This window comes from Pteropus alecto, unplaced genomic scaffold (assembly GCF_000325575.1).
Source record: "Pteropus alecto unplaced genomic scaffold, ASM32557v1 scaffold22, whole genome shotgun sequence".
NCBI lineage: Eukaryota > Metazoa > Chordata > Mammalia > Chiroptera > Pteropodidae > Pteropus > Pteropus alecto.
The window spans coordinates 16,979,875-16,987,704 of NW_006434839.1; the positions used below are offsets into that span (position 1 = coordinate 16,979,875).

Consider the following 7,830-nt stretch of genomic DNA (forward strand, 5'->3'; position numbering starts at 1 on the left):
GAAAGAATAATAGGGGAAGCTTAGAACTAAAAGTAAAATTGAAGAAATGAAAGAGAGGGTGAGTACTGGAGACATCAGATATTGCTCATCTCCTATCCAGGATCTACTGAGAATGACCAGGAGAATGTATAAGAAAAAAAGGTTAAAAAGAAAAAGAAAGAGAAAAAATCATGAGTTTGAGACCTCCTATGTAAGCCCAGTCCTGATGTTTCCAGATTTGGGTAGTGAGAATCTCTGGGGAAAGAGGGGATCTGGGTTACTAGATAGGGAGGAGCAAAACAAGCATTAATAACATTTTCTATGTACTGTATCCATCTCCATCAAGAAATGCAAATCAAATACTTGATTTATATCTAAATTCCTTTATTTTTTCTGTTTTCTTAATGACAGTCCTCCCAAACTAAATCACACTGGTTTCTTGCTTCACGCATTTTACATAATTTCAGTTCGATTTTCCCTATTAGAGTATTCGTTCTCAATATTTTTGTATGACAACCACCTAAAAGATATCGTGCCTGTCATCAATAAATTAAACTCTGTGTACCAGCAACTTTCAAAAAATTAGAAGTCAAATTAGGTGAAAGTTAATGACGCCCACTCCTAAACAATTTCTGCCCCTCAGAAAGAGCAACTTCTCAAAATTTTGAGAGTGCCTAGTAATATGTCCTTTGAAAAATCCAATGTGGTTTTGACAGATTTCGTTAGGAGGACAATGTCCTTGCTGCCACCACAAGGGCATACTTCCCTAGAGTACCACTATGGAAAGTAATTACCTCATTAGAAAACTATAATTATTAAAAGTTAAAAATTTATTTTTAGAACATTCTAATCCTTCACTGTTCATTGGATTTCCAATATTTAATATAAAAGTTAATCAAAAATTTTTTTATATTGATTACATATTGAATGGTACTATTTTGGGTATATTGGTTTAAATTTTTTAAATTCTTTTTTCATTACTTTTTAAAATGTGGCTTCTAGAAAATCTAAAACTACATTTGTGTTTTACATTATATTCTTATTTCTGTTCGTGTAAATTAATTAAAGTCTTATTTGAAATATCATTTCATCTATGGTCCATTTGTGATATTGTAAATAAACTTACCTGAATAGAATCTAAGAAAAACCTTTTCACTTTACTTAATTTTGGTCAATAACATGCTAAAATGAGTTTTCAGTACCACAGCACCTTGAATGTATAAACATAAGTTTCTTTATTTTTATATGGTTGGTTTTATCTTTGTTCCTATGTTTTAAAAAGCCTACTACTTTTCTTTTCCCCAAGGTATTACAAAGTAAGAGAAACTATGAAGAAAAAATGAGTTGCTAAATATTGTAGTGAATATAGTCACTTATTGAGGGCAAAACAAATAATGCATAATGCATTTCAGGAATTATTGTTTCAATGATTTCTTGTGGCACTTAAAACCTCCTGAGTAAGCTAAATACAAACCATGCAAGAAATTGACTGGTTGAAATTTTCCGCTCAGAGGCTTGGATTCCAGTCTTTGATGAAAACTATATTTAGGCTTTGAAGCTGCTGAAACACCTTCAGAGATTCACCCATGGGGATTAAAAACACTAGTATCTTGAATAACATGAAAAGCAAAACAAAACAGAACACAAAACCACAGGTATTTTTAAAAATATTATTTTCCAAAATAGGCTTACTTCAGAAATACATAGTATTTTTAAAAGTTACATTTAAATAATTTTATGTATTTTAAAATTAAAGATTTTTCCATATGTGGAAATCACATGGCACTTGCTAATAATAATGTATACAAATAAATATCTCAGAAATGTTTTAAAAAGACAATTCCAAACAAATATTGATAAAAGGAAAAATTGATTTGAAAGAAAATAAGGTTGTCTATACTTTCTTACCAATTTCCTACTATCTTACCAATTTCAATTATCAATTAACTAAAGTTTTAATATCTCACTTATTTCTGGGAATACATTTAAGAGTCAACTGTATATTTAAAGAAAATAATAAAGTTTTGTCATTTAATGAAGGCTGTTGAATCCTCCTGCTAAGATTAGATTGATTCTCAGTGTATAACGTACGTTTGGTGTTTTGTTCACCAGATTTAATTGTTTCTGAGATGACAGAAGTACAATTTTTTTCACAAGATTATTTCAAATTTTGTGGAAACTCCATACATAAATTGGCTACATCAATTTACAATCTAATCAACAGTGGACGACAGATCCTCATCAACACTTGTAGTTTGTTGACTTTTTCATAATCACCACTCTGTCAGGTGTGAGCTAATATCTCATGGTTTTAATTTGCATTTCCCTGATTAGTGATTTTGAGCATCTTTTCATACATTTCTTGGCCATCTGTATGTCTTTTTTGAGAAAAGTCTATTCAGGCCCTCAGCTCATTTAAAAATCAGATTTTTTGTTTTTGATATTGAGGTATATGAGTTTTTTATATATTTTGGATATTCACCCCTTACCAAGTATGTAATTTGCAAATAACTTCTTTCACTCGGTAAGTTGTCATTTCTTTTTGTTGATAGTTTGCTGTGCAAAATCTTTTTAGTTTGATATAGTTCTATTTGTTTATTTTTGCTTTTGTCGCCCTTGCCTGAGGAGACATATCCAAAAAAGATTGCTAAAGCTGATGTCAAAGAGTTTACTGCCTATGTTTTCTTTAGAACGTTTATGGTTTCAGGTCTTACAAATAAAACTACCATATGACCCAGAAATTCCACTTCTGGGCATTTATCCAAAGAAAACAAAACACTTATTCAAAAGGATACATATGCCTCTGTGTTCTCTGTAGCATTATTTACAAGAGCCAAGAATGGAAACAACCTAAGTGTCCATTGATAGATGAATGGATAAAGAAGATGTTATATATCATTAAGCAATAAAAAAGAATGAAATCTCGGCATTTGCACCACTGTAGATGGACTTACAAGGTATTATGCTAAGTAAAATAAGTCAGAGAAAGACAAATACTGTATGATTCTACTTATACATGGAATCTAAAAAAAAAAAAAAATGGACAAACAAAACAAAACAGAAACAGACTCACAAATACAGAGAACAAACTGATGATTGCCAGAGGGAAGGGAGATTGTGGGACGGGTGAAAAAGGTGAAGGGGAATAAGAAGTACAAACTTCCAGATATAAAATAAACAATTCACAGAGATATAATGTACAGCACTGGGCATATATTCAATAACATCAAAACAACTTTGTATGATGACAGAGGGTTAATAGACATCATAGTGACTACATTGTAAGATATATAAATGTAAGGTTACTATGTTGTGCACCTGAAACTAAATAATATTTATGTCAACTTACACTTTAATTTTTTAAAAAAGATGATTTTACTTACGTTTGTTCTCATTCTGTAAACTTTGTCATTGTAAAATAAGCCAGTACCAGAGCTTAGTACAAAACAAACAATTCCTTTGTCATTCTATAATGCTAGATTTTTGTTTTTCTCAATGGCAACCAGTCATTAATGATAATAACAAGTTGAATGAATAGACATTAATAAAGAGTAACGTTATTTATGACTAGTAACTTGAATAGCTCTGGAAAAGTGTGATGATCTTTGCCACATAAATTTTAATATCCCAATGAATCACTCTTTCTTGAACATCAGGGACTCACACACCCTCAGTACTCTAATTTTAATTCATGCTGACTTCATCTCCTATAAATTATACTCATATTAATAAAAATGAATGCAGTTCATAAAATCAAACCATTGTCTCAGGAACTATTCAAAATGTCACTATATTTTTCTTGCACTTAAATAAATAATCCAATAAATTTCACTTGCCCTCTTACCTTGCACTTTGCTCAATATTCTAAGTTACTGGATCCATCTGTACATTCTTACTTTGTCTTCACTATTGGTCTTATTTCTCTCTGGAATAGAATATAACAGGAATCCATGCATTTACTGAGAGACAAGAGGAAAATACAAACCAAACCAAACCAAAAAAGAATGTGTCTGCCTAATCATAGAACCCATATGGACTGCGAAGGAAAGGGACAGAAAACAGGAAAGAATTACTAATTGCTGTGGAGCTATATTGATTTGAAAATAAAGGCTTATCCAAGGAAACCTATTCCAAGTGAAAACAAATATAACTTCTTTTATTTATAAGTTTTCCAAATTGTTCCAATCAAAAGGTCAAAGCTGAGAGTAACTGAAACTCATGTTCATTATCTTCAAAATTCAGTTTATTTATCAAAAACATATGTAAGTGACCTTGCCTTCTAAAATTCTCTAAGAAGTGATATACACACATTCTCTAAGGTGTTTATGGAAATGAGTATGTGATTTGATTTGGTTTTATAATTATATTATGTTTTATATTTACTTTATATTGATCTAACTGGTATGTTTTAAGATGTTGACTTGTTATCAACTTTACATTTAATTCCTGGGATATAAAAAAATCATTTGGAAAGAGTCTAAGTAAGTAAAATGACAGTCTTTATGGTTATTCCCTGAGTACCTTCTGCCTATTAAATTTATTGGAATTTAATTAAGTTAAAATCTGTATGTCTTACTCTAGTGCTTAGTGTCTGCAATTTGCAATTCAAATTGAGTTAGTTTTCTACAACTGTCAAATTTTTCTTCTTTCTAATATTGGTATTATTTTTTTTAAAGAATATCAAAGTAATTTTTGTCAAAAATAAATTCTCATCCAAAACAAACAATCAAAAACTTAAACTATTTGATTCTATGGTATATTAAATGATTTTTATGAGTAAGGGACTTGAAAGAATTCAAGAAAACAAAATTAATTTATTGTTCCCATGTAGAAATAGTAGTAGCCAAAAGAGGACTAAAAGATTTGACTAGGAAATGATGTAATAAAAGGCTAAATGTAGAATGATAGGAGTATTCAAATGTAAATTTTCATAAAAGTATCCAGGTTATTTCCAGCAAGCAAAAAAAAAAAAAAAAAAAGTGTGTTTATATATTACTTAGCAGCTACAAAGTATTTTGACAGAAATTATGTTTTATATATATATTAAAAAATAGCTTTAGTGAGATATAATGCACATGCCACATAACCCATCCACTTAAAGTGTATAATTCAATGATTTTAGCACATCTAAATTTTACAGGCATCAGCATATTTTTAAATTTTATTTATTTATTTTAAATACTTATTGCTTCTTGGCCTTTTGGCTAAGATCAAGTGTAGTATTTGTTCTTATCAATTTAACATCACCACATTTTAGAGTGTTTTCATTGTCTTAAAAGGAAACCCTGTACCTATGTGTGGTTATTCCTTATTACCTTCCCTATCCCCAGCTTCAGACAGCACTAATCTACTTTCAATCTCTATGTATTTTCCCATTTTAAACCTTTTATATAAACGCAATCATACAGTATGCAGTCTTTTGTGACTTAGTCTTTAGGTAGCATAAAATTTTTAAGGTGCTTCCATGTTTCTAGTTGTATCAATTATTCTTTTTTTTTTTTTTTTTTGCTGAACATATTTCTGCTGCCTGGATATAACATCTTTTATTTATCTATATATAAGTATCCATAAATAAATTGATGGATATTTGGGTTGTTTCCACTTTTGGTTACTAGGAATAATAATGCTATGAACATTCATGTACAAGCTTTTGATAAGTTTTCATTATTTTGGGCACATATCGAAAAGTTGAATTGTTAGATCATATGGCAACTCTTTAACTTGAAAGAGCTGCCAAACTGCACCATTTTATAATTTCACCATTTAATAATCCCAACCATCAATGTGTGAGAGTTCTAATTTCTCTACTTCATCACCAGCCTTTTTCATTATTCATATTTTTAAGTATAGCCATTTTAGTGGATGTGAAGTGACATCTCATTGTGTATTTTTTTTCTTTTAATTAAGACCATATTTTAGGGAAGGTGTAAGTTCATAACAAAATTGAGAGGAAGGTACAGGGATTTTTCATATATCCCCTGCCCACAGACATACATGGCTTCCCCCATTACCAACATCCCCCACTAAAGTAGTACATTTGTTACACCTGATTAATCTACATTAACACATCATAATCACCCTACTTCCATAGTTTAATCTTATGTTTTACTTTTGGTGTTGCACATTTTATGGGTTTGGGCAACTGTAAATGATACGTATTCATCATTACAGTATCATACAGAGTATTTGCTCTAAATTTTTTTTGTGCTCCTCTATTTTCTCCTCTCCCACCCTAAACCCTTATCTTCTTACTGTCTCTGTAGTTTTGCCCTTTCCAGAATGTAATATTATTGGAATCATACATAAATAGCCTTTTCAGGTTGTCTTATTCAATCGTGAATAAAGCTACTATAAACAGCTGAGTACAAGTTTTTGTGTGAAGCTTTCAACTTCTTTGGGAAAATACCAAGGTGTGCAACTGATGGACCATACGGCATGAATACATTTAACTTTGTAAGAAACCACCAAACTTTCTTCCAAAGTGGCTGTACCATTCTTTTTGCATTTCCACCAGTAATAAAAAGTAGTTCATCACATTATGTTTTTTAACACTTAAAATTCCTAGAAAGGAAGATATCATTGGCTTAAAATACTGAGCCAAAGTCACATGAGCAGTTAAATGAAATATCAGCTTGTTACAGAATACTCCTTAATTGACTGGGACTGTCCTGGACTTTATATGATATTAGGAACCCCAGTCCCTTGTGTTGATTAAGGAAAATAATATTTCTTTATGTCAGATGGGTTAACTGTTGCTCTGGGAGAGAGATATAAAAAACTGAGTAAAGAGAAGTCAGTGGGAAGAAAATATGCCAAAAAATTTCAAAATGTTAAATGCTAGAGCAAGTGTCATCGTCAGACACAGGAAATACAAAAAAGGCAGTTATATGAGGAAAAATAGAGACACCTTAAAAATAAAGGAGATGCTTTTAAGCAAACATAATTTGAGCAAAAGGCACAAATAACAGAGTATCTTATTGTTCCAAACACTAGGGAATGTAAGTATGATGGATACCCAAAGAAGTTTGCCACGAGCATGTAGGCTCAAAAGAGGAGGACTTTGGACTGACAATAAATAAAAACAATGAATGACATTGATAAATGTACTGATATTATAAGTTTCTTTTTCTGCAAAATCAAATGTTATGAAGAATTTTGATGGACAGTTTTTTTTAAGGTTGTTCAGAAAAGACAGAACTATGATAAAAAACTATATCTTAAGTTTGCAAGGACTGAGTCTTCTAGGAAAAATTATCTTTTCTATTCATGCTTTTTACTTTTCGAAGACTTAACAGAATAATATTATTTACATTCAGACTCAGGCAATTTCATACCCTATTGTATCATAAAGATATACACAATCAATGTGATAAAAAATATGGTGGGAATAATTTTACACTGACTTATTATCTCAACACTTCATCTTCAACAATCTAACATCATAGTTAAATATGTAACTATGGTCTGGTACTATATAAAAATTTCAACACATTTCAATAATTTTAATTCAACTCATTATTTAGAGATAATAAGTTAAAGTATTTCTCATAATAAGTTCTTAGTCTTACAATGAAATTATAAATAGATATATAAACAATCTACACCATAATTTAAAAGGACTACATAAATTTCACTAGAAACACATTTAGAATATTATAGCTGATTTTGTGTACCACATTTTAAAGAAAGCTATTAAGGAATTAAACAGTTTAGAAGAAGGTGACCAGGTTGATTAGGGATTCAAAATAAAACTAGACATTTTAAGTCAAATTAAAATTCTCTAGCAATTAAAAAAATTATACATATATGTATATACATATATGTACATGTATATGTGTGTGTATATATATA

General features: G+C 30.2%; 1 pseudogene; it reads left to right on the forward strand.

The window, feature by feature from the left end:
- Nucleotides 1–5,163: 5,163 nt before the first annotated feature.
- On the forward strand, nt 5,164–5,268 carry LOC112478832 (annotated as a pseudogene).
- Nucleotides 5,269–7,830: the final 2,562 nt, after the last annotated feature.